Source organism: Hetaerina americana, unplaced genomic scaffold (assembly GCF_022747635.1).
Source record: "Hetaerina americana unplaced genomic scaffold, ioHetAmer1.1.p SCAF_19, whole genome shotgun sequence".
NCBI lineage: Eukaryota > Metazoa > Arthropoda > Insecta > Odonata > Calopterygidae > Hetaerina > Hetaerina americana.
In genome coordinates this window covers 7,097,531-7,124,414 of record NW_027286752.1, presented here as the reverse complement: position 1 = coordinate 7,124,414, position 26,884 = coordinate 7,097,531, and the positions used below count along the sequence as shown (strand labels likewise).

The window sequence follows — 26,884 nt, the reverse complement described above, 5'->3', positions numbered from 1 at the left end:
AATTAGTTACTTCTTCCTGGAGTTATTTTTTAAACATTTCACCTTTTATTAAATATTTTTCAATTACATCCTCTTTTCTGATGTAACTCTGAGGGAGGAGATCACATACGTCGTTATTTGGTTTTAATCTTACATGCTCGTATGCGTGCGTATGTGGTGTCAGAAGCCGGTGTTGCTATCAAAGTGGAAAGCCTAGAAGGAAGGACCTCTGGCAAATGAGGAAAAATTTCACGATAAATGCTCGCATGCCCATTAACTCAACAATCATGGTTTCATGTACATACAACAATGAGAAGTGAGCAGGAAAAACAAATACTGGTATTGAATAGCATACTGTAGTAAGATCGATTTAGTTGACGAGACGTCGCTCCACGATTATCCGTCGAAAAAGTCATTTCATTTTCATTCGTGCCGACCTTTTAATCTTGATTCTGAAGAAAAAAATGCTGAAGGGTGATTTTATCCGACTCGAAAACCGCAGCAGCGGTGGCAAAACGCCTCTGGCGGTTGGAGATTCCGCGGGTTATCGTTTCGGTCCGGGGGGAGGATGAGGGGGCGAAAAAGAGGGGGAGTTCTCCCCAATTTGGAATGCGCAGACCAAAGCCTCCCTCCTTCCCTCTCCGACTCCATTTGGGACCTGGCAGCGACACCACCGGTTTGCGGCGACGAGTGTCCTCTCCCAACTCGGCTCCCAGATAAAGGGGGCTCGCCCGTCATAACGCCGTCGTCCGCGGATTTCCGACAGCGTAGCACGATGGCAGTCCCCTCTGTTCCCCTGAAAGAGGCCGTTGGTTTGCCGGAACGCCCATCCTCCCCAACCCCCGGTCTTTCGTTCTATCTCTCTGACACGCATATGCCTCCAAGGCAAAGGGGATTGGATACTTAGGGTGACTTCTTGAGATGGGAGACGAAGGTCCATATCCATCTCTCTCGTTCCTCCAGCTTTCGGATGGGCGAGCGAATGGATGTCAGTCCGTGACGATCTACCAAATCAGGTGCACTGAAGTTAGCACTCAAGCGACCTGACTTAATTTAGCCACGCATTTTTGGACACGATGATAAAACGATATCCATTATTAATCAAGTGTCTCCTACGGACATACGTATGTTTCATGATGAATTTATTTCACGAAGAGCAGATACTTAAGCAATAAATTGTACGAAGAAATCAATTAAATGATTTAAAAGTGTCCGTATAAGAAAATTATAATAGTCATTAGTTTTCAATGCCCTGATTGGAATATTCATCCATCCATCCACCACCACTCCAAGCACAATGTTATCCATAATCTAAAGTATACAAAAAAAATGGCGGAGGAATGAAATTGGTGCTGTTGCTTGGGGCCGCTGAGTATAGCTTTGTGTTCTGTATAATCTAAGGGTTAAATGGAAGAAGGAACTATTATATCACAATTTCGCCCTAATAAATACCTCTATCTATCTATCTTCACCTTCGACTCGAAACTGATGATTCTCCGGAGTTAATAATCGCAAAATGATTTTTAGCATCCATAAGAGAAGATTTCATGACTTTTCTTCTGAATTTATTTTAAGGTACAATCTGTTTCAATAACTTTAGGTACCTGATGATGCAACACAATGGTGAAACATGTTGTGCTTTGGTAAATAAAATAAAATAAATTGATAAACTTAGTTTGTAAATAAAGTCTATGGAGAAGTACAAAATCTTTTAATACGGATGTTAAATAATTGCACTAAGTGGAGCCTTAAACAGTAGAGTGTATAGGTTTTCCAACGTTCACATTTTCCAAAGGAACTTCACCAAATCACTGTATAACAACATTCAGGGGGGGATAATATGCGATTATAACTGAAAGCGATAATTATATGGAAAGTTCTCCCGCTAAAAAACTCGGAACTCGTTTTTAATTTTCTCTTTCAACCAAAAAAGCTCTCTTAATCACAGGAGATCTTTCCTCCTGGGTCGTGTTTGTTTCGAACTCATTTTAATGAAATACAATTTGCTATTCAAAAATAATTCTCATATTCAAGTTACCATTTTTATGATTCACGCTGTGTTGCATTGAGGCCTTTGAAAGTTTAACTCCCTCCATTTTTTCTATTTAGAGCAGCCACTTCCAATGTTTTTCAGTTTAAATTGAATTCCCTGTTCTACTTCAATTATCGAGTATTTCTAAAAAAGTATTTTATAAAACGAAGGAATTCAGTTTTTTTGGTTAATGAATTCAGCCATCAGAATGAAATTTCAGAATAGCTCGTAATTTAATCATTCCTATGTATCGTAACTCTCTTCATTCTTTCCTCTTCAACCCGAGCGTTATTAATATCATTCACAGTTTTTCATAGGATGCAACTGTTTTAACTTTTAGAAGGAGTTATGTTACTCTCATTCGGAAAGGAAAATACTTTGTTCTTCCACACATATTTAATTATGCACTTGCATATTAAAAATACGTGGAAGTACAAGGTATTTTCTCTTCCGATATGAATTGCTCCCACAAAGTGACGCCTCAAACCATTATATTATTCATCATTCTTTGGAGTGGTTAAATCAGAAAGATACGTAGTTATCTAAGGGCTGACCATAACATTTATGTATCCATTCCAATTACTTTCAACTCACTCATGTAATATTCGCATGTAGCAACTAACGGCAAACCACAAAGCTCAACTACAAAACATATTATATTTGCAAATTTTATCTAAAACATATAGTCCATTCACGGACATTCCTTACGAGGAGTATTTATACTAAAGGCACACTGGGTAAGCTGCAGGTTTCGATTAAACTTATGAATTATATTTCATACAAGGAAATGTCTTTGAAGTTCAGCTGTTCAAGGTCACTCTTCCCGAGGCAACCAAAGACTTCTCGGTCTCTTGATGAACTGGGTTCCCTTCCGCGATGGATTTTAACTCTTCCTACCGCTTTCGAGATTTTCAGCAAGTGCGAGAGTGTTGTTTCTCCCGTAAAATTCATTCGCCGACGAAATTCACGCCAAGGCTAACCAGCCAACCGCACTTTCTTCTCTGAGTAACGGATCGTGGCACATTCAATCGCGAAAGAGCGCATAGGATAGAAGCGGAGGAGTTAAAGTAAGGTCGTGATAGTTGAAAAGAGATTTGAGGAAGAGAAGTGAGGAGAAAGAGGACTTTTGGTTGCGCGAAGAAGGTAGGAGATGGGGAATGCGAAGGAAGCGAAAATGAAGGCACTACACGACGGGGTTGTAAAATTCTATATTGCGGAGAAAGGGGAAGAGGTGAAGTACGGAAGGGAACAAAGGTGAGGGGAAGGAGGGGGTTGGAGAGGATCGATAACGCCTTAAACCCCCTCCCCTTCCCTTGCGTCCCACCCTCACCCCCGGCGGAGCAATCCACCCCTCCTACCAGCCCGGCATTGCGTCACCGGAGGCCGCATCCAACCGGGAAGCCCGGCTCCCTCCTCCCGGGGTGCGGACACCATCCCCGATCGGCACCGCGCCTGTGCGGAAGCGGAGGCCGGAGTGGGGGCCACAGTGGGGAGGGGGGCAGGGAGAGCGAGAGAGGGAGCGAGCAGCGATGGTGGCCGACGTTGGTCCGCGCGGCGGCGGGGAGGGCTAGCCCGGCGCGCGCGGCGGCGGGTGAGCGCGGGGGTGCGGAGAAGGGACGACCCCCGCCCGCCAGCGCGCATGTCGAGATGCCCTCGGAGGGTTCGGCCCTCCCGAAAACGGCGGTAGACGCCCCCTTTTCACCCCCGCCCTGCCCCCATCGCGGGGCCCCGCGGAGCCTCGTGGAGGGAAGTGGGGAGGGCGCGTGATCTCGCGGGTGGAGGGGGTGGAGGCGATGTGGAGGGTGGTGTGGAGGCCCCGGCGCACGGGGGCGGTGGGGAAGGAGGAGGAAGAGGGGCCGCGGGGCGGAGGGAAGAAGGGAGCGCGAGTCTGAGGCATGTGGAGGTGCTGCAGGCTCGGAGGCGGCGAGCAGTAGAACACCCCGCCGACGTCGTCCTCAGGAGGTGCCGCTTTTCCATCCCGCCACGATCGGTACAATACTTGCCGGCCTCCGCAATTCCTCCTCCTCCTCATCCTGAAGAGAAAAATGCTATTTTTTGGACGCCTGGAAAACACATCCCTGGGGGTTAAACCGTGGTCCAACGGCTCCAGAATCGAGTAAACGGATAAAGGCTGACTGTCAACACGAGTACAAATCCACCTTAACTATCCCTGAAATCGGCCAAAGGAGTACGAGATACTGACCCTGACTGAACGGTGAATAAGATTCTCCAGTAGTTGAAAACTTCAGAATCGTTTGGGTCCCAGAAAGAACCCTGCAGGACCATTCGACCTAATTGTAACCGGCCGGGATTCATCCTGCTTTAGTGAGTGAAGGAGCATCAGAAAGGGACGAGACAGGAAAGGAGGAGCGTGAGAGACATCTGAGAGCCCTCGGGGGAGGTTCGGGTCAGCCGGAGAGCCCCAAAACGGCAGACGCAGTGGAGGAGGCGGCCGGAGCTCCGAGCGGAGGAGTCGGCGACGAGGCCGGCGGAGGCGGCGGAGGGATCCTGGGTGGCGTAAGGGGTCTCACTCAGGCCTTGCCCCCGATTCTACCCGGGGGCGTATCCCTGCCATCCCAGCAGCAAGTGACCAGCTCCATCAAGGGTTACTTCTCCAACAAGTTTGCTGCAACCGGGATCCCTGACACAGGTGAGTTCTGGACCCATTCTTTTGGGGACTTAACGACGCGGGTACACTATAATAACCCTTTGGAAGGCTATAGAGGGGACTCAACGGGAGATGTATAAGATTGATGTATTTCTTTGTAGTATGAGTGCGTAGAGCGCTTCTTCAAGAGTTTCTTTCTAGTATACATTGCTCCCGCCCCCCTTCTGCCCTTCCTTCTCTTCGCCCCGCGATCCAACCCCTCCCACGCCACCCACCATCACCCTCATATGCCTCCACCCCCTTCAAGCACCACCCTCTCAAACCCTCTCACACCCTCTCACACCCTCTCCAACCCCCGTGACCCCATTCTTCTTTCCTAAATCTCCATTCGCGGGAGGTTCTGGATGTGACTGTTCAATGACTTCAGGGGGTGCGATGCCGTGTTTGAAGGAGGGTGTGATATATTTTTGCAAAAGTCGGCTGCTGCGTTTCAGAGATTTCACTTCTCAGTTATTGTTAGGGTTGGAAAATGAGTTTCTAAAAATAATTTTTGAACTTGAGCCTAGTCTGGTGAATTATTTGATAAGGTTCTTGGCCTACAATTTTACATTTCCACCGTGCTTAGCAATATTCAGACTTAAAACTAATTATAGCATATAGGCTTATTTTTTCTTCAAAGTTGACCTTGGTGAGAGAACTAAAGTTTAAGTAACAGTTTTTACATTATATTTTCAACTAAGCTATCATTAGGAGTATATTCCTTGGAAGGAAGATCCTCAAATATGTACTATATTATTTTATTTGTTGAGAATATTAAAGCTTTAAAACCGTGCTAGTTATAAAAATATAATTTGTGGAACATTATAGGTGCTATTTTGGGTCATCTTCCTTGACAATTATTGGCAGTTCAAACCTTAATATGCTGAATTTTATCATTAAAATATACATAGTTTTTGGCAAATGTTTGAATCTTCCGTTTAAGGTTTAATGAACGTCCCCGAAATCAATCCGATATAAGATCCCAATTGCAACTATTAGAAAACTATTGGCACTCATTTGTTTCTATGCCTGAAATCAACTGATAATATCCCGATTAAACCTGATCCCTTTAGCTCTTCTTTTTGGAAAAGAATCGGAATTATTTTAGTTTTATTAATATCCGATAACCTCAAGATTTGGTGTTCCGACTAATCATGCCAAATTTGGATGACAACGCCTTTTTCTTTGAATTTTTAACGTATAACGTTTTTAACTTATACTTTTATTTCGCTCAATTTAGCAGAAATTAAGGATTTTTTTATCCAAAGGAGAGTGTTTTGATTTTTCTAGAAGACTTCGGCAATTAAATAAGGGCTCCTAAGATCACATCTCAATGGGAAATAAGCAATGTAACAATGAGAATTCATTCAATGTTAATATTGTACCTGAACGTATTGGATTGAACTGATATCTGATTTCAGTTTTCGTTACTTGTGACCACTATGAGTGGTCGCGGAAGATGCTACATCATTTACTTGTTGTTACCTTTGATATAACTTCTGAGTAATATTTTTATGGTTTTTATCAAAATTGATAAATGAAAGACAGTATTTATGGGAAGCAAAATCTTCCACCTTAAGTTTCTCCCGCATTCTGGATAAAGAATGGTCAAATATATTGTAATTGCGATTCGTTTGATTCGATGCCTTGTGATGAAAATATTGTCTTTAATAATGTGTTAATCACTTTAAATAGGTATATTAGTTGGAATAACAATTTCTCAAAAATGCTTTGCTTGAAATTGGTTGAATTGATTAGATTTTCGGGAACTGATAGTGGGTTTCAATCCATAAGGGGCCATTGAACGATAACTCTTATATAGCCTATTACCTTCGGTAAGCATTTATCTAACTTAGATCACAATTGGATGGAGCTTAATTCGGAGCGGAACGTTCCCTCATTTCAAATATTTCCTCTCCCCCTCTTTCTCTGAAGAGGAGAGAGAAATAATTGCCCCCTTTCTTTCTCCATTTACGTTATTAACGCACATAATTCGCGATGGAGGCGTGCAAAATATAATTCTTCATCGTCAAGTTGCTCGAAGGTCGTACTCCTTAAGTGTTATTTTTAGACAAAGCGCTATCTCATCCATTGTGGTCATTTAACTCGTCGGCCGCGATGTCCCGCAGGATTCGACTGGAGTGAGCGGAGGTTTGGCGACTTCATTTTGCCGCACCGGCGTCCACCATTTTGATATCACTCCGGGATCGGAGGAAAGGCATCCGACCGACGAGGAGCGAAGGGAGTTTTGCGCGGAATATGGCGACCGAGGCGCCCTCAGCCCAATCCGAAAAATATCGGGGCAAAAAGTCAGCGGGGTCATGTAATGCGGGCACTCCCTCCCGCCAAAACGGACTTTGAGATGTTCTATCTCACCAAAAATCCTTGAAGGTCCTTATATCAATTTGAGTGAGCAATCTAGCGATTTTTTAAGAAAGATTTTGGGTAAAATTCGGACTTAAGTTCATTAATGCAATAAATGTTGCTTCAGTTTTTAAACACGACCAGGAAATCGATATACCTGTAATAATGATAATTAGGAGTGTGTTTTTTTTAGATTCAAATATAAATCGCGTCTAAATGGGGAAAATATTTCACAAGAGTCTAAATTAAAATATCAATGTGCTTATTAACCGAATTTTGAACAAATCCACTGAAAGAGATGATTTAAATTTGGAATCACGTAATTGAATTTGTTCGGCATTTGCATTATGCAGCCTACCTTTGTGGGAATACCGAATAAAATTTCACGCACCGCAAAGCGAGAATGATTGAACCAAGGACCCTAGTGTATTCAAACGGAAACTTCTTTTAATGTACATGAAGTTATGGACCCGGGCAGGAATTCAGAGGTGCATCCATCACGTCACGGTTCGGCATTCGGTTATACTACTAAAGGTTCGTTGATAGTTTATCGCTTTTGATGCACAGATAAATGAGAATACGAGAATAAGCGGAGTGGGTGAGCTATTTTGCTAGCTATTTTGCACTCATTTCAAACGGGTATCTGCATACATTACCTTACTGTTTTAAGTGAGGATATGATTAGGATATCAGCATTGCCAACATAAATTCCAAATAACACATATTTTGAGGTTCATCAAAAGGAATGGAACAAATGAAACTGACTTGAAAAGATCAGAACAAAAAAAGTATATATTTCTAGCCACATAGTGAAAATTCCAATGCATTAATTTCATACACATAAATGGAGAAAAAAGTCAATATGGATAGGCACTGGGACATTTAAAGCCGTAATAGAAGAGAGAATAATTGGTAAGCGGTGAAGAAGAAGTAAGAGAAAGGCTTTTGAGACGGCGTGGAGATAAAGAGAAAGTACAAAGAATTTAGGTAGTAAATAATTGTTGGCATGCAGTTAAGGTTTATGCGATAAGTAGACGATAATATTTGTTAAGATTGTTAATTACCTTTGGCGATAAGACGGACGACTTAAGCATTGAACTCACCCGATTTTGCATCGCTGCGATTCCTTTTCGACATTTGATTGAAAAGAAAAAAGTTTCCGAATGCTAGGTTCCAGTTTTCCAAGAAAAAAATGGATTAGCATATATCATATTCTTGGAAAATACCTCATTCTGAGAATAAATAATTTTAAATACTATGCAAATGTTTCATTATAATTATTTTTTTATTCCCAAATTCCCAAATTAGGTATCCTGATCAATTTTCCCGATATTCTAAGATATAGAGATACACATCCCCATGCAGACGAGCCCGTATCTCCAGAACTCGAGAACACCGAGAGCCGTCTTGGCTACGCGAGCGGGGTAAATGCATTGCGCTCGCTCCGTTATACTCCGCAATGGCGGCGACTGAGATGTGATCCCCTCGCTCGTTTCAGTTCTCAAGTACGCTAAGCCGTCACACGGCTGCCATATCTTTCGTTCTCTCCTTGAATACTCATATTAACTCACTGTTCAATAAAGTAATAGGTTAAAGCGATAAATAACGACATTGAAAACCAACCAAAGGGACCTGGCAACACCGCGGGCCCGAATTTAGTCCCTAATGCTAATCAATTGTTTTACTTTTCTGGTCGGCGCGTATTATGAAATATTTTGAATAACAATACGTGTTGCGAGAAGCAAAGAACTCGTTGGATAAGAAGCTATGGACTGTGAACTTCCCGGCGTTTTCTTCCGATGATCGTGCTTGGTTTATTCCGAAGAAACAATATGCCCAGCAATTAACGTGTTGTGCCTTATGGATAACAATATCACCTAACCTCATAACTAATAGGAGATATAAATCTCTGGGTTTAAGAGCAGTGTTAGTATTTGTAAAAAATATAATATTCTTATCATGTTTCCATGTTACATAAACATTCTTACTTTTGAAAAATATTTCAAAAACATTTTTTTCGCAAATTTACGTTAATAAATCACTATAATTCTGCAAATCCACGCGGATTTTTCCTGTCGTTGCATATGACTATAGCTGCAAATCTCCACAAGCCCTAATAAAGGAACGGTCGACATTCACAGTGAGAATGCTATTTCGTTGTAGGAGCGTGACGGAGGAGTGATCCAAGACGAGGTATTCGAATCGATAAATGAATATTTTAATGTGATCATTTCTTTTAACTCTTACCGAAATTTAATGTTCGAGTTGAAAGCCCACCCAGTGGAATTTTATTATTTTTCACCCAATGATATCAAACCGGAAAAAAAACATTAGATGAATAGAATCAATCAATGGAAGCAACCGAAAGTAAAATGTTTAGCGGAACGAGTAATGAGTCATACGCTTCTAAGCGTTAACTTCGAACTTGTGACGTGATCACGAAACGTGAGCGTATGCTCAGTGCCCTAGAGACTGAGTGTAGAATCAAGGAATGTTAAGATGACATTGCTTACCCCATGCCCATTCAACTTACCAATTGCTCCATCATTATTAACTGCCAAAATTACTGTTCCTGTCAGTTTATGTTATAAATCTGCAATATTTAAAAGCTGTATCCTCTCTGGTTGAATACTCAGAGGTAGGAGCATAGTCTCAGGGTATTGTGGGAGGGTTTGTTACCTTTCTTTGTTAAATGAAATAAGAGATTTTTTCCCTTTCAAAGGTGCGCGGTCGGAAGTATTACTAGATATCTGAGGAATGGCGATTTGAAAAGTCTGCCTTAGATTTGTTTCCTCGGAGGTTTATTCACCTTAAATCCCCTCCGTATCCTCGCCAACCACTGTAATGTGGGGATGGAATCATTAAATTCATATTATTTGCACAAATCATGCATCCCATTTTACGACTGTTAACAATAGTTCTGTAGATCTTTCTATTACGTCATGAAAATGTTTCATATATAGGTATCGAGTAGCTTCTGTTTCTATGTAGTTATCTTCGCAAATGTAATATTTCGGCTCTAAGCCGTCAATACCTCTGATAAATGCTGTTATAGTATTATCTCCCTTAAGAAGAACTGCAGTGACAGACTCACTGAAGCCAAACCTAAGTGCCAAGTGATGGAAAACGAAACAAATGTGATCAGGAAATTTTAAAAACAAAGAGTAAGAACGTTTTTTCCGCTGTAGATATCATCACCTTCAAATTGTCGATCTTAATATTTTGTCTAGTCCTAAAACAAACAAAATATTATGCGAAAAAATGTACAGCAAAAACGATAATCAGGAACGTGTCAAATTTACGCCGTGACAATTAGATAAAGGGAAAAGAAGAAATATACGGAAAAAAATGTAAATAGGATATGAAACAAAATATTAGAAGAAGGGAAAGATATGATTATATTATATTTATTTTTCGTTAATTTTATGTAACTTCTTATTGTTAAATTTTCAATTGAGTCATTTAAAATCCTAATATGGCTCAAATAAACTGTCTCACATATCAAATTCACCTAGTGATGGTATTAAGCATCGTTCCAGGATTAATTTGTACATTATGATGGTTTGTAAAAGTCTTCAGTAATGAATCGTAAGGCCAAAGGATGACTTTTCAAAATAAACAAAAAGAAACGGAGGGAGGCCATCAAGTTGGAAGTGGAAATAATGGAAACTACGTCTAATCCAGAAGAAGGGGAATAAAGTTTGGTGGAACAGGGCAGGGCCTCAGAATGGGGAGAATAAGAAGAGAAATGTTAAGGTTTTTCATCAACTCTCAACGGTGACCTGACCATATCCGTTCGTTCTCTGCGGTCCGGGGGCAACATCGTCCCACCCCCCGCCATCCCTGCAAAACTCTTCTTGCTCCGTAGACCTCCTTTGCCCATTCATCCTCAGGATCACGTTGAAGGGAATGGGGCAACCTGGCCCTTCCAACTCCTGCTCCCCCCCGTAACCTAATCTTAAGCTCCACCCACTCCCAACCCATTCACTTGCAACACACACACACCCACACCATAGTCTATATCTCTCCACCCCCCCTCCCCAACAGCCCCCTTCCCAAAAACTCCCCGCCCTTCTTCCATAACCCAAACCGTCTGGCTCGCTTCATAAAAATTTCACGCGGCGTCTTAAATATTTTAGCGACTCCCCTTTTATCCGTTTCGTGAGTTAAACAACCCCCCCCCACCATTCCCAAACCATACACACGCACCCCCCATCCCACACAAACGATTCCCCACCTCCTCCCCCCTCACAGAACGGGCGCCCTTTCTCCTCCTCCTCTCGAATCTCCCCCCCCCCCCAATCCGCCCTCCGTCTCCATAGCTTATGCAGCCGGCATTAACCAACGACACTCTCTCCACCCGCCGACCCTCCCACGCACCTCCCCGCCCCGCACTCCCGCTGCTTCCTTGACGTCACCCGCTCCACATCTCCCTCCCTACCTGCATCCACGGACTCAGTTGCCCTGCGTTTGGGGTGACGTGATCGATTTTTAAGATATTGCCGATTTTGCTCAATTGGAAGGAAGTGAAAAAGAGTATCAGAGCCGAAATTAACATGGGTTTTGCAAACGGGAGAAATGCCATTGCCAAAACAATTCTTTTTTAATAACAACAATTCCGAGCTTGAATTTGGCAACAAACTTGGAGAATCTCTGTCAAGTGTACTGTTCCATTTCGGCAATTCTTTGTTGAATATGCGTCGCACGTGAGTAGGAGTGCGGTAGGTTAGTGGTTAGAGCACTGATCCACTGAACAGAAGGCTTGGATTTAGAGTCCTTGTGACCCACCCACAGTATTACAAAGGACGTTCCTCGTTCAGGTTCCAGTTCTTCCTGAGGAAACATAGGCAGTTTGGAATGAGAAACGATGGGAGAAATGCATGCATCAGGGTTGGGTTTACGAGTAGGTGAGCCCTACCATCATTTATTAAACCGACTTCCGGGTTGATTAATATGATTGGTTTCAACTTCGATGGAGAAACACGTGCGAAATTATAGGTACACCAAGTAATGAAGAATGTTAGATGAAAGAACCATAAATTGGAAGATTAGAGTCAGCATTTTGAAATAAAAACAGATACTCAACCTATTTTGGACTAGATTGAACTCTTAAGGATTATCAGAAAGCCAAAAGACCCAACGAGGACGGCTGAGGGATGGTGATGGGCATTAAGGTACGTAAAAGAGGGACGTAAGACGCAAAAAGGGTGTAAATCCGTAGAATCGGAAATGTGTAGGGAAGGGCAGAGCTCTTGCAGCCTATTGATAATCTCATTGTATGCCTAATATGTGCGTTATGTGATTGTACGTATATTTTTGGCATTTGCAAGAAAAGTATATGAGAATATAGCATTCAGAATGAAGAACGAATGAGTTTTTCAATATAAGAAATGCACGCAAAAAAGTGATGATAGAGATTTAAGAGTGCGTTTATAGGAGTGATAAAATCAAATCACTGATCGATGTCAATTAAGGATATTTGATTGCATTAAACTTAGGGAAGAGACGAGAAAAGTTTTGACAGAACGGAGAGAAATGCCATTCCCACGTGACGTCAGTCTCATATGTGAGAGTGCCTCTCTCTCTATCTCTCTCGCTGCTCCTCTCCGTGACGTATCGCGAGTGCGGCGCCGCCACCACTCCCGCGAGTGTGTGTCCCGCAGTCGAATCACCCGCGTGCTGGTGCGTGCCCACCCGTGCCCCTCCGGCCGCCCGCCGGGATGCGCGACCCGCGGCCGCTCCTCCTGCGTGTCCCCGGCCGCCCCCTCGCGGGTCACGTCGTCACCAGCCGGGGATCATCCCGCGCCACCGCAGGTATTAATTATCATTAGTCTCGTTGTTCTCGCTATTGGTAGCGAAATGCACTGCAAACAACGATGGCTGATTTGACAGGTGAGTGCTCAAAATACTCTTGCGAAACAGACAACGTTTCCCTGTTTCATATACATATTGCAATCGCCCCGCTATTCTTTCCTTCTATTTTTAGTTTCGTTTTCCTCCTCACTTCTTTAATGTTGTGTCGTATTTGTTGGGTCCTTTTGTTATTTTCCTACTTTATAAATATTTTTGTTTCACCAGTCCGAAATACTTCCTCGTTTGTTGACTCTTCCTTTCAACCTCTATTTACAATAACTTTTATGGCACCACGTTTCCTATCCTATCGGTCTCTTCTTCCCTGTCTCTCCTATCTTTCGTGTTTAATGTCAATATAGAGGGACATTAAAGAATTGCAAATAAAAGGTTTCCATATACACACTCAACACTTATGCCTACAACAGACTCTGCACCTCAGATGAACTTTCTATGGATAGTTACCTGGGGACATTCACAGGGGAAGGGGGCTGGTTCGTCATCTTCTTTCACCCAAGGTTTCATCGGAGATTTACATTACTCTCTTTTGGAAGGCCGAATGGGAGGGAGTATGTTTTCGACCGTATCCTGAAAAACTAACATAGCGCTAAGGTCATCTCGCGAGCCAAGCACACATTGTAAGACAAACTAAGCCTTCCATTAAGCCTTAACTCATCGTAACACTGTATCCCTCATTGCTTCGTTAACTTAACTTACTTGGTATTACTTATTATTACTCAAGGTTACTCATCGCTCATTCAGGAACTTAATTATGGTTAATTATTGTATGTTTTTCATCATCCTCCGTTCCCCTCACAGCATTCTTACTTCCAGAATGTCCTCATCCTCAGCCCTACAGTATCCCTTTCAACTTCTCCAAATTCATGTTTTCTCATTCCGTCCAATTTCCTTAACATCTTCAAAGTCGCTTCGAATATTTTGTTCGTCTTCAGCCTCCTAGTCTTTATTCGTACCATTTTCTCAAAAGTGTCCCATCTCCTTTCTGCAAGTACACGCTCCGGAAAAATTCACCGCTACGTCTCGTAAAGGACTTCGTGAATGACTAATAGACCTCCTATGGACTACGGCTTTCCTTATAATCCCTCTAATCAACAACCTCTCTGGGACACTCTGCGTTGCGAACGTAATCCTTGGCAAAATAATCTTTGGATGGTAGTAATAGCAGCCTTGAATGGTGCGGTGAGTAAACTTCGCGATTAACGCCCGGTGCTCACGCGAACCTTGCGAGGAGTTTACTTTCATGCTATTGTTAATGTATCATAGCCGCGAAGTTTTGGACTGCGATGTAAATTGTGCTTGGTGAACTCAATGAGATACAATAATTGGGCTTTCTGTGCGGGTATGAGTACATCACTTACACCCTAGTTCGAATCATGGATAGATATTAATATATCTACATCTACATCTACATCAATACCCTGCAAGCCACCAAAAAGGTGTGTGGCAGGGGGTGCAGCACCAGGAGGAAAGGGTAAGGGATGAGGGGATTAGGGTTTTTCAAATGGATGGGGAAAGGTAAGGGGAACCTGCAAAAAAAAAAATATATATATATATATATATACTATATATAATATAAATATAAGCGTATAACCCTGCGCAGTCGCTACCTTGTAGGTTAATACTTATATATATATATATATATATATATATATATATGTATATATATATATATATACACATACGAGGGAGGTCCTAGGAGTACCCGACCCAACAAAGAAAACACAAAAATTTTGGAGAAAAATGTATTCATTTTTCCACATAAACTCCTTTCAGTTCTATACACTTTTCCCAGCAATGTTCAATAAGTTCGATACCCTTTTTATGATAATAACTGTCTTGCTCCTCAAAATAGCCATTAGCTGCCGACATCACTTCTTCACGGTTGTAAATCTTTGACCACCGAGCCATTTTTTCAAGTTTGCAAACATAAAATAATCGGAGGAGGCTAAATCTGGCGAATAGGGTGCATCATGTAGTAAGCAATTCAAACTTTAATTCATGAATTTTGGCCATTGCAATAATGGATTTGTGAGCTGATGCATTGTCATGATGAAACAACACTTTCTTCTTAGCCAAATGAGGCCGCTTTTGCTTGATTACTTCGCTCAAACGTTGCAATAAGTTCACATAATACTCGCCGGTGATATTTTTTCCTTTTTCAAGATAGTTCATGAAAATCATCCCACGCACATTCCAAAAAACCGACGCCAAGACCTTGCCTGCAGATGAAACGGTCCTCGCCTTCTTTGGAGCCGGTTCTCCCTTTGAATCCATTATTTTGATTGTTCCTTTGTCTCGGGTGTGAATTCATGGGCTCATGTTTCATCCATGGTTATGAAACGGTGCAAAAATTGTACTTTGTTGCTGTGAAACTCTGCTAAACACTCAATTGAAACATCTTCACGGTACTGGTTTTGCTCGAGTGTGAGCAAACGCGGCACCGATCCTGCATACAGCTTTCTCAGCGGTTGAAAGTTGGGGAACAATGAGGAAATTTGTAGGTGGGGGCCAAAGGGTTGGTGGATATCAAAATGTTTCTGAGATCGGAGGCGTCGTCTGCATGCGAGAGAGGGGCATTGGAGCGGTAGAGATGAGTTGGTGTCATTATCGTATAACATAGGAAAAAGTTTTCTGAGAAAGGTTTTAGGTCTGTGTTATCCTGGGGAATAGGTGTTGCGGAAGTAGAGTCCTGTGTCATATATGGGGTTGTTTTTTGTGTGGTGTAAGGTCGAGTAGAGCGACGGATTTTATTTTGCGTTTGTGAAATGCTTTTTGTAGGTTGTGCAGGTATTTGTTGAGGAAGGTTGTGATGTTGCAAATCTGGTATCCGCAGATACAGAGAGAAAGCTGGGAAACGCGCGTTTGATGTGAGTATGGTGACAGCTGGTAAAGTGTAGGTATTGCTGATGGTTAATGGGTTTAATATGCCCTAAAATGGTGAATTTTTTTATTGGCAGTGAGACGTCTGTGTCAAGAAAGGTGATGGCGGAGTCTGAAATGGAAGAACTGAATGTAACTGTGAAAGAAGTATTTAAGGCCGGTAAGAAATTATATAGGGACTAAGAGAAATAAAAATATCGTATATGAAGCGGACGCAGAAAAGAGGTTGGGGGATATTGTGAAAGGGAAGGGAAGGGAAAGGGAATCTGTTCATAGGCCACTCTTCAAGGTGGCCCATGAACAAATTGCCGTCTGATAGCGCCATTCTCGTTCCCATCTCTGTACCTTTGTGGGTAAAAAATAAGAGCTCCATAAATATCTTTTTAATTGGTTTAGGAAAACCAGACGAGGAAGCATATTTGGACCTAAATAGTGGATAAGGAAAAATCACTAAGAAAAATTGTCATACATATAACAACCGGAGGATAAAGCTCGGAATCTTGCAATCCCAGATCTCATGTTCTACCGACCCTCTATCTATGAGTAAATTTACATTTTTATTCTGAATATTTAAACTGAATGCCAAAAAGGAGACTCTCCACTCACATCAGGGCCCTTTACGTATCGCTCCAAAGCGTTGAATGTCCAGAAACGACTTTGTTCCAATGTGTGGGAGGAGAAAATGATTCTTCCGGGGGAATGGTCGCACGGGGGGGGGGTAGGTGCGGCAGGGTCACTCAGCCAGGGGCTGACGGGGGGCGGGGCGGCCGGAAGGGGGCAGGAGGAGGTAGGTGTGCGTAGGTTGTTTCTCGATTTCGCTCGCTCCCTTCTCTTTCCCTAAGTGCACCGCCCTCCGAACCCCCTCCCTCCCGCCTCCTCCCTTTCCACTCCGTCATTAAAACCCCTCCCTCCAACCCTCCCCCCCCGTCTCCCTGAAGTTTCCCGACATTTTTGCACCCTTCGCTCCGACCCCTATGGGTTCACTCCACCTCGTTAAGCATTCCGTGTGGGAGGGAAAAAGGGGCCTTGAATTATTGAGGAGGGACACCCGGCCGCCTGGCTGGCTGCAGAAAGCCCCCCCTCCCCCGGTCCCTCTCTCCTCCTCGCCGGGGATGTGGCCCAAAGCGAAGGACATTGGGGGAGGATGACCTGGCCGTGGTCGCGTGGGTTGGCGCCCTGGCAAATGAAGGGCATCGGAAGTAGGTGGATGGATTTAATAAAAATGCACGGGTGTGGTGGATTTCCAAGTACCAGGAACTCTTTCGTCGATGCCTCTCAACTCAGCTTCACGGGGGAGCCTTCAGCATACTGTTGGAAGAAAGCTGTCACGGCGATACCATGACGACGAAAGGTGGAATTCGTATGCGTAAATCTTCGCGTTTGATTCTGCGGATTAACACCTCTTTCTCGCAGAAACAAATGTCTTTAGGAGAGAAGTAATTGCAACTGATATTCTCCATTTTTCTCCTCCTCTATCTCTTCTTTCCTTTGGCTGCTACAGTTTCCACCGGTTACAAATAGAAATGGCACTTTGATCAAATAGGCATTGTGTGTGGAAACAGCATTCTCTCAGATATTTATTGAGCACTAGTAATTCCCTTCTACGTATTCTCTTTGATACTCTGAAGGTATTTATCTATAAATTATAGTTTTCATTCATGTTTTTCCCTCCTTTTATACTTGTAATTCTGTCTGCAGCAAATATTTAGGCCATTATAGTATTTAAACTACGTATTTATTAGTTGTTCTTATGACTGGTAATCAACGATTTATTCCGCGATTAAATCCTTTTATTGCATGCTACCTCTCAATTGATGATCCTCTCCATCATCTGATTGTAACTATTTTCGGTAATCCACCGGCAAAAGTAGTTTTTTGATTGCCTTTTGGCACTAGGCATTCACTCATGACGAACGTCATGTTCTAGGCTGCATTTTAGACGATCATCAACGCACGAAGACCTAAGAAAAAAGTTTTAAAATTCCACCTACTTACACCCCTTCATTCTGAAAAACATGTCCACCCTTTTCCTACTCCTACTTTGTTTAACACCTTCTTCGGACTTCTTCCAACAAACTTATCTCTTCCCCAGTGTTTATTAATCCTTCTTCGTTTGTATTCCATTCTCTCCATGCCATTTTCTTGCACTCTTATTTTTATTTGCATCTCAGAAGCCTTCAATGAGAGCTTATTCACCAGCTTCAATGATCAAAATCGGAGGCATAAAGATATGATCCTTGTCAAAGTTTTCTCTAACTTCCTCTCCACATCTTGACGTAGCTCCAGGTCATTTATGCCCTCCTGTTTGCAAAATCTTCTTTACCAAGGGCAGTTCTTCTTTCAATGTCCATACCATGTGAGGTGCACATTTCCGGCTCGAAACTTTATGATATGTTTTTTACATTTTCTCCACCGTACCTTAATCTGTTCTAGTTCGATTAGTATTTTTTCCTGCTGAGAGGGCTAGCCAAGCTACGGGGTTTTATATGGGATATGAAAATTACATGCTTTCATTACATTGGAACGAGTCAAAGACAAGGCAATCGCTATATCATCAAAACGCTATCATATGTCGCCAAAAATTTATAAATGATCCACTTGTAATACCACCATATCCTTATGCTGGTGATTTAATCAATATAATGCTTGATCGTCAAAAGTCAGCTCTTAATTTCCCAATTTCGAATTAGAGATATCATTCATAGGAAACTATTTAAATTACTTAAACTCCCCTGTTCATTCCCAAAAGCTTCATTAGATGCTAATAATTGATTTCAGCTAATGGTAATTCACTCATCTGATAAAAGAGCTAATCGTTTTTCCACGGTTTGCCGAACAACTGCTAATCCTTGAGACTTAATTTAAAGTTCCTAATAATTTAACTTGAGCATACTTTCCCATACTATTACTCTGTACATATCACGGAAAGACTATTGTTGATGAAAAGATATATTTGGGGTTGTAATCGATCGCGTGAGCTTAAACTTAATCTATCAAATGCCCCGGTGAACTAACGGAGTTCAATCCAAGCCTCCTGGGCCTCTCTATCGCCGAGGCTTTCACCAGTATCTGAGATAGAAAATGAGTGTCATATCTCTGAAAAATTTTACAAAATCGGAAAAAAAACATCTTTTTGTAGTGTGATGCTCTGCTATCATTGTTTAAGATCTAATTGGTAAAGTAAGGAGTCTAAAAATTATATATTTAGAAAATCCTTACCAACGAACTGCGACCCTACGATCTATCCGTAGATACGAGTGCCTATGCTATGGCAAAAAACAGCGGTGAATGATTTGAAAAATAGATGAGATAAGTAGCAGAGAGAGAATTTAGAGTAACCCGAGAAATGTTAATGAAGTCTTCAGAAGACAGAACGATAGACTATTGAAAATGGTGGACGGATGGAAAAGTATACGTAATTCAGTTAACTGAAAGAAGAAAATAATGGGAAATTACGGTGTTCATATTCGATGTATATAAATGGTTTGCTTGGGGACGTGAGTTACTATTAAACATGTGTCTAGCAGTAATACAATCAATTTTTAGTTTGTAAGTATCTTCACTCGACATAACAAGGAATACACTAGAGGCATGGTCTACAGCAAGGCAAATGTTAAAAACCTGCAAGGGAGAACACATCTATAAATAGCAAACTCCACAAATAAGCAGATATCATGTTAAGTTACGTGAGAAGGCGCAACCAAGTTGAAAACTATTTTTGATTTGCCTATTCGTTTTAAAAAAATCGAAAAACTTGGATTGTACGTAGATTAAGGAAATTCAGTGTTAAAATGTAATGATTTTAAAATTAGAACCTGTGCCGCCGTATTTATTTCTCACATCTAACTTTTTTAGTAACCATGTCAATTCTCAATATCAATCCTAGTATATCATTACAATTGTAATGAGACGAATTTGATTAAATTAAGGAATAATTTACGTTGCAGCATAAGTATTTAGCCCAAATTATATGGCGAGTTTTGGCGAAAAAATATTTTTTTTGTAAATGAAAGCGTTTAAAAAGAGTCAACAGAATATCGAGCTTCTAATGTATGAACTATTCCAGGCTGAAAGTTTTATTAAAAATGACAAACAGTTGATACCCAAATTGCAGCTACCCAATATGTAAATTTGGAAGTACTCAACCCAGCCCTGAAAATACCCCATTATTTAAAGTAATGCATAGAGCCTCTCCCATTGGAAATACGTTCCATTAAAAAACTTAAGAGCAAATATTGGCATTCACTGAAAAGCGTTGATTGTGGCTTTCTGTGCTCAAATTTGCTGATCCCGAAGGTTTAATTCCAAAATTATACCCTGTATGTGAGCGTTGTGAAGCCTAGTACCCATGTGGTTTTCACTATTCCTGTAGCCATTCTGGACTTTGGTGCGTAGGTTTTATCAGTTATGAGCATGAGGAACGGAACTAAATCTTATATTTGAAGGAAATGTTTCCAAGGAACTGTTCGCATGCAATTAGTTAATAACAAATTCTCAATCATTGAAATGAAATTTTACATTTCAAAAGCTCTGGTAATCCCTTCCTCTGGTTTTAATGCTCTCGACTTGAAATATCGGTTAAGCGAACTTGCTGGCGGTTAAATCTTTCCAATGTAAAACTTCCTTTGAAAATTATTTTGTGAAGAATTTTCATAACATTCTTAAAGGCTTTCTACGTTAACGTTTTAGAGCTGGTCGGTAAATTTTTTAAAGGAAAAGAGTTTCCTCAATTATATTACATCGCCAAGGTCATATGGAGGTCATTTCTACTACACTCACTTCAATCTAGACTGATTTCGTGATACTAAAGATAGCCTACTTTCATTCGCAATTTATCACAATGTAGCCGCTTTTAAGACGGATAACATTGGAATTATTTGGTGATGAGTGACGACATGGTATTGGAATGATAATGAATTAATAGCTATGCTCTTCATGTACGACGCATTTCATAATAATAAGTGAACTTTGCGAGTAAAAATTAATCCGAAGGATTATGTTACATTTTACATTTTAGCCTCATCAATAGCCAAACTGTGAACGCTATCAATACATAGTAATTATAACTCTCTCCGATGGTCTGATACGAGATAGAAATAAATGTACATAATTTCTTTAAATTCCGTGTGGTTTCACAAAATTATTTGCTCGTTTAAATCATTAAAACATTGTGAATTCATCTATCACAAGAATGAAATATATTCTTGGCTTCTGTTTCGAATATTATTGGTCTAAATGTCCGTATTGTGTAAAGAAACACAAATTACTGTCAAAATTAACTCCCTACAGGCTCTGAGTCCAAAGGAGCAGATTGGAGCAATCCAATCTATACCAGTTCCCACAAAAACCTCCGCAACAGACAACCCGGTCGCATTCCGGCATAAAATGTAGGCCAATGAGAGCAAAGTGGTATGCGATGAAAAAAATTATTGCCGAGTTTTGTTCTTAGCATATAAAATATGTCATGGGTTTTGTAGACTGTCCTTTCTTTTAATATTTTAACTCAATAAATACTTTTGTCTATTGGGTCTTAACAGTGCGCCCCCTCCGAGGTGGGGCGCAGGCCGGCAGCGGTGGCTAAAATGGCGGCGGCGACGGAGGTTCCGTCGTCTTCTCGCCTCGGCCGCCGCGCCCCGCCAGCCGCCGCGCCCCCTCGCCGGCGCCGCGCCGTCTCGCGCCGCGGTGGCCCTTTACACCCGTCTGCGTCGGCTAAATTCAAGGAGCGTCCATTTTGAGAATGTTTTCCTATTTTGAGACTTTTAAGGAAGTATAATGACGTCCTAATTTCATGGTTTTGAGGTTATATGACTCGGAATCTTTGCAGGCTGAGGGACGATTCGGAGGTTCCTTCCAGCCAGCGACGTAGTCGTTTTATGACGTTTCTTATTTCCAGTGAGTGATGTTTGATGAAGTCAATTTGCCTGTTAAATATGATGAAGCTTTCTTCTGCATGGATGCTGTTTTTTAAAGCATTCATTACAAACGAATAAGTGCCAGCGGAGTGGCTACTTATTAATGTAATTCTATGTAGATTAGATTCCAGCTTGGAACGAGAAATATCGTCCTCATGACTAACCTCTTTAACATGAAAGAAATGAATTCTCATCAAACGAAAAGTCATGAGAACCAGCTTATTTCATGTACGAGTATTTTAGTTTATAATTGAACTTGTTTTGTTGGGAATATGAAGAACTATTTAAAAATACAAATATTGTTCACTTTGCCTAAGATTCTGCTCAAGGAATTTCACTATTTTTTAAGATACTATGCTAAGATTAGAAAAACCATGAATAAAATGCTAGTTTCAATGATTTTTTTAGTTTTCATGATGTTAAAATGAAAATTGCTACATCTCTACTACTTATCCTTGGCGAATAAATTTAATCCAGCAATATATGCACGAGTTGTCATGATTGCGGAATATGATCAATGTCTGATATTGTAACTCATTTTCCTATTGCCGTGATTGTGTCAAAAAATCGCAGAGGGCTCGTAGGATTATTAATTATGTCCTTGGATTTTTTTAACTCAAATGAAGAACCGCAATAGTAGTGTAATCATATATTTCATCTCAAGAACATGCGTGATTCCGTATGAATGTCCTTAATATCTGCTGTTGACCGATGAAAATTTGAAGACACTATTTATTGGTGGGACGTAGTACGGAGGGTTGCACAATGCGTTCATGTGATTAGATTATCTGGGTATTGCGTGAGGATGTTTACTTCCTCGACTTAGCATTTCAAAATACCTGATAAGACGTGTACTGTGATGTCATTCGCAGTGTGAACATTTTGTCCCAAATAAAATAAAGCGTATATACAGATAGAAAGGTTTTTCTGTTAGTAAAAATAAACCCCATTGATGATCATGTATTTGACCGCTTATTATTTTCAGGAACTAAAATATAGCTTCAATGCGTTACTGTGTGTGACTGAGGAAACTATGGATTAGTCAAAGGTGAATAATGGGCTATAGTAAATACAGATAAGCAGGTTGAATATTGACTGGGCTGAGTCTGCAGCAGGCAATTATCGCGATGTAATACGCAGGGCTACAGTTGTTAGATTGAAATCGATTGTTTTTAAATCTTCTCATTATCCTAGCCTACGTATCCGAGGCGTATTTCTGAGAATCGGAAGGAAGCAAGACACGGGTAGTGTTTGGAGGAGTTCTGAAGTAAGAAAGAGAGAAACAGAGTGCGTGAATTTAAAGGGATTAATGAATACTCGACGATGGCACTCAAAGAATTAGAAAGGCCACGGTGGTGCGTAGGAGGTTGGGAGAAGTGTGCTCATGAGAAAGGAAGTGAGCGCTTTCTTTCCCTCCTCACTCCCTCGCTGCGACGGTGAGACGGAATCTGTTTGCGAAATCTACCCTCAGATGTACAATATACGTATGCGCTATTTAATTATAATGTATACATTTTAGTTTTAATATATATTGCCACCATTAGTAAATTGCCGATTCAATGTGTGGGTGTGCACTAAAACTATTACATAAGCATAGCGTGATGAAACTACTTTTTTTAAGGTAACCGACAGGTTAAGGTAGGTTTTGGATGGAAACAACTTCCAAATAAATATTTTGTCTCTCCTAACAAAACACAATCCAGCAACCTACTCTACATCAAATCCCTCTCCATCTTTGAGTGCTTCCTTCCTCGTAACTACTGTTTACCCTATAATACTTAATGCATCGGTTCTTCGTACTTACCTCTAATGCAAATAAATATAATATAGCCTCATGACCCGATTTGCAGTGATCACATAGAGGTGGGCTTCAAAGATTTAAAGGACTGCGAGGGCAGGTAGTTGGCATTAAGGAAGAGGGCAGACGGAACAAGTTTCGTGTACATTCACATGGAGGCTGCGTAGTAATTACTGAACTGTGTAGGTCTCCTCTAAGGGGCCACAGTCGAAGAGAGGGAGGGAGGAGAGGGATTGGTTCTCCGTTTTCCCTGCCTCTCTATCCCAATTGTCCACCACTTTTCCATCCTCCCCCCTGACCCCGCATAGCGTAACATCGCCGGGAGCCTCGTGCCGTTGCGGACAGAGGAGTGAGAAGGGCGGGGCGCAACTTCCCAAGGGGCCGCCTTCTCTGCTATTCCGATACGAATGGGTACGTGCGACCGGAGAGGCAGTGAACGTGTTGCCCAATCCTCTTCTTGTGAAGGTCAAAGGTGAAAATAGTCCCTCAGGTACTACTATCCAGGGGAAAGGTAACGCTTTAGGTCTATGCAACTCAGTGGTCTGGCAATCGGGATGAATTACTACGAATGAGATGCAAATGAAAATCTTGGTGATGATGTAGGCTTAGTAAACATGCCAATTAAGTTTTTCATGCTCACAGGTTTAGTTTCAGTCATCGTTTTTCTTCCGTTCGTGTCGTGAGAAAGATGGAAAAGGTAAAAAATGACGGATGGATATAAAACCAAACGAAGATATCCTAAGCGTAGTGGGGAGGAGAGAATGTTTTTTGGGAGAAATTACAATAAAAATTATCTTTATTGCGCGTGTTAAAAATGTTTGCAGAAATGGCCGTCCCGAGTGATTATTCCTAATATTCCCCATACCCATTCATTTATGGGTTCACAAATCTTGTCATTTTGGCCTATATCTATTCAGATTAAATGATTTGTAAGTGTATGTTGAGCGGTGGGAAACTCGTGGGCCGCACAAACACTAGTTACCCCTCTGCCATCACGACCAGTTTCCGTCGAAGTATCTCTTTTTTTAGTTTGAACACTACGGATAGTCGAAGCAATGAGAAGTTGTTGTCCGCCAAGTCAGCGGATCATTCGCCGGGACCGAGCACGCGACTCCTCCCCTCATTGAATGCGAACCCACCCATTCAATGCAGAGCGAGCGGCTCTTCCTGCTCTTACCTCAGGTAAGGTACACCTCGAATGAGAAATTTTCCCAAGGTAATAAAATACAAAAGTCACCGCCTGTAGTTTGTGGGATAAGAGCTTGAAAAACGTAAAGCAAACAGTGTAAAATAGAGAATTTCAAAGGCCCAAGTCAAAAGTTTAGCATCAATCTTAGAATTAAACCACAGAAAACTACACAAAAAAGTCGCGCATATTTAATCTCATAGGGTAATAGATAAAAGCACAAGGAAACGGTTAAAATAGCCAAAATGGAAAAGAGGAGCTAGCAATTATTATCTAATCGGTTTCCAGCGCCAAGCCCATTTCCCACCTCCATCATTCTTTACCAATGCCTTCTAATTTTACCTTGTTTTGCGATCAAGTCCTGTTTAACTCCATATTTTCCGAGCTCTTTCTACCTAGATTTTACTTCATGTTTCATGCTCATTAAGTATTCCGGAATGATTTGAAATCTCATCATGCTCTATTCTAGCGATTGCGCGTGGCCTTCTTAATGCTTCCGTATTTAGGGCTAGGGTTTATTGAACTAGTTCTGGAATAAAGGAAGTAAAATTATAGTCTGTAAGTCCTTGGTTTTTCTTGGTACAGTGAAGAGGATAATAGTCTTCCCGGTTTAAATTTCTTGGGATTTGTTTTCTCAAAAATACAAGAACTCCAGGAAAGATTATGAGGAAAGGCTCTACAAGCAGCTGAAGAATCCAGTCAACCGAGAATGCAAAAAGGCTAGGAAAAAATCGGATGGAAAGCTGCTGCGAGGAAATCAACGAAAATATGAAGAACGGGAATACCGACACAGCATACAAACTGGCGAAGAAACATTTCGGAGGAAGGAAAATGAAAAGCAGCAACATCAGGGCTGTAAACGGGGATACACTTCATGAAGACATTCAAAGGAGTGTGATGATGGCGATACCAAAGAGGACGAGGACAGAGAAATGTGAGGAACGACGAACCTTGACTCTTGGGCCACATGCATCAAAAATACTTACGTGAATATAAGTCGAAGGGTGGAAAGGAAAATTGAAGATAAACTATTGAAAAACCTTTCTGGCTTTAGGAAGAACAGAGGAACCAGGGGAGTCATAATCTGTCTGAGAATCATGGCAGAGAAAGCAATACATGTGAACAAGCAACTGTATCGTATCCTCGTACGTGGCATTCGTGGAGTTGGAGAAAGCCTTCGACAATGTTGAATGGAACTAGATGATTGAACTGCTGGAAAAACTCGGAATAGATAACAACGACAGAAGAATAATCTATCATCTATACAAGAAGCAAGTAGCCACAATTCGAATGAGAGATAAGGCCATATAGAGGCTAAAATTAACAAAGGAGTTAGACAAGAATTCAACCTCTCACTTGCACTGTTCAAAATGTACCTGGAGGAGGCAATAAAAGAAGCACAAGGCATCGGATTAAACGGAATTAGGATCAATTGAGAAGAAGTAAACATGCTACGCTTTGCCGACGATATTGCAATGATAGCAGAAAACCAGGGTGACCTTCAAAAGTCACTAAACGTATTGGATTAAGTTCTACGAAGATATAGCATGAACATAAACAACACGAAGACTAAAATCCCAGTATGTGGAAGAGAGAAGCGGAATACAGTAGTCACACTGAAAGGACGAAAATGAGAGCAATTGGATTCCTCCACCTATCTCGGAAGTACCACCAGGTGAGACAGAAGCAGTATTATATACATCAAACGAAGAATAGCTCAAGCTAAGAAGCTTCCCCACTATGAAAAGACGACTGCTGTGTTCAAATAAGATAGAAATACAGACGAGGAAACAATGCGTGAAAACATTCGTATGGAGCGTGGCGCTCCATGAATCAGAATCATGGACCATCGGATAAGTAGACCAGAAAAGACTAGAAGCCTTAGAAGCCTGGTGCTGTAGAAGTATGCTTAAGATCAAATGGACCGGTAAAATAAGAAATGAAGAAGTATACAGAAGAATAGACGAAGAACGGTCCTTATGGAACACTATAGAGAAAAGAAGAACCAGATGGATTGGCCACACCCTGAAGCACAATGGATTCGTGAAGAATATAATACGAGAAAAATAGAGGTACAAATCCCAAGGGATAAATGTATGGCACAGATAAAGAAGAAAGTACATTGCAAAGAATACCAGGAAGTAAGCCAATTAGCATCAGATAGGGTAGGATGGAGGGCTGCAGTGAACCAATCTTTGGATTGAACGACCAAAGA

The 26,884-nt window shown here is 41.5% G+C and overlaps 1 protein-coding gene across 1 annotated transcript in view; it reads left to right on the top strand.

Annotated features, from left to right (window-relative positions):
• Positions 1–4,318: 4,318 nt before the first annotated feature.
• ChAT (Choline acetyltransferase) overlaps positions 4,319–26,884 on the top strand; it is a 290,787-nt gene continuing 268,221 nt past the window's right edge. The window contains exon 1 of the mRNA XM_071584493.1: positions 4,319–4,661. The gene's annotated coding sequence lies outside the window, so the exon portion shown is untranslated. The remainder of the gene's footprint in view (positions 4,662–26,884) is intronic.